The following is a 1,790-nucleotide window of genomic DNA, read 5'->3' as shown; positions in this document are numbered from 1 at the left end:
TTTTTTTTTTGAGACAAATCTCGCTTTGTCACCTAGGCTGGAGTGTAGCCGAACTCCTGGGCTCAAGCAATCTTCCCACTTTGGCCTCCTGAGTAGCACAGGTGTGGTGCACCTGGGCTCAAGCGATCTTCCCGCCTTGGCCTTCCAAAGTGCTAGGATTACAGGCACAAGCTACTGTGCCTAGCCAGGTATTTATTATATTATAATCATTTACAACTAACATAGATTTCATATCATCTTGTGAATGTATCAAACATTGTTTTTCAGAAGGTCATTACAAATAGTTCAAGAAAGGAAATGTAATCTAAGTGATTACTAGCTCTGCAACAAAAGATATTTATATAGTCACAATGTATAAGGTAAACACTGTTCATTGCCTTTCAACTCTTAGAATCAACAGATGGACAAAGCAAGGAAGACTTAATTATAGCCACAAAAGTAAACGTAACTGTCATCAGCCTTGATGTTGCACCAGCAAAAGCCTAGAAGAGGTAAACTGAAAGGTGGAAGGACGAGAAGAGAACTGAAGGGAAGCTGTCCACTAGTAACAGAGAGAATTGACAGAGAAATCCCCTAGCTTCCTTGCTCCTAGGTTGGGATATCTCTAACACATGTCCTACATCAGGAGCTGACAAACTTTTTCTGTAAAATAATCCAGATAATAGGCCAGGCACGGTGGCTCATGCCTGTAATCCCAATGCTTTGGGAGGCCAAAGTGGGCAGATCACGAAGTCAGGAGTTTGAGACCAGCTCAGCCAACATGGTGAAACCCTGTCTCTACTGAAAACACACACACGCCAAAAAAAAAAAAAATAGCCGGACGTGGTGACTCACACCTGTAATCCCAGCTATTCAGAAGACTGAGGCAGGGGAATTGCTTGAACCCGGGAGGCAGAGATTGCAGTGAGCAGAGATCACATCACTGCACTCCAGCCTGGGAGTCAGAGCGAGACTCTCTCAAAAACAAACAAAAAAAAAAGTTAAAAATAAAGAAGTAAATACTTTAGGCTTTGTGAGTCATACAGTCTCTATCACAACTATTCCGCTTGGCTATTATCCTGTGAAAGCAGCCACAGATCATATATAATTGAATAGGAGCAGCTGTTCTGATAAAACTTTATTTTATGACACAGGCCAGTTTGCTCAACCCTGCTCTATGCTGTCCCCCAGAGTTCCCCAGTGGGATCAATCTCTAGTTGCTCATAGTAGGAACTGGTTTTGTACCCCACCTTATTGGCTTTCTTCCCTTCCCCATCTCAGTTTCTTACACCTTTACTATTGTATCACGGGGTCACCTCCCGGTTAACTACCTGTTCTCAAATCTTTGTCTCAGGGTCTGCTTCTGGCAGAACCCAAATGAACACAGGTAAGAACTGTTATTATCAGTGTTTTTTTGTTTGTTTGTTTTTGGTTTTGGTTTTTTTGAGACAGAGTCTCACTCTGTCGCCCAGGCTGCAGTGCAGTGGCACGATCTCAGTTCACTGCAAACTCCGCCTCCTGGGTTCACGCCATTCTCCTGCCTCAGCCTCCCAAGTAGCTGGGACTACAGGCGCCCGCCACCACGCCCAGCTAATTTTTTGTATTTTTAGTAGAAACGGAGTTTCACCATATAGCCAGGATGGTCTCGATCTCCTGACCTCGTGATCCGTCCTCCTCAGCCTCCCACAGTGCTGGGATTACAGGCGTGAGCCACCACGCCTGGCCTATTATCAGTGTTTTTCAGCAGAAAAAACTGAGGCACACAGAGGCTAAGTCATTTGCTCTAAGTCACAGAGCCAGCATTTGAACTG

This window comes from Rhinopithecus bieti, unplaced genomic scaffold (genome assembly GCF_001698545.2).
Source record: "Rhinopithecus bieti isolate Rb0 unplaced genomic scaffold, ASM169854v2 scaffold_32008, whole genome shotgun sequence".
Lineage (NCBI taxonomy): Eukaryota > Metazoa > Chordata > Mammalia > Primates > Cercopithecidae > Rhinopithecus > Rhinopithecus bieti.
This window is presented reverse-complemented; position numbering follows the sequence as displayed.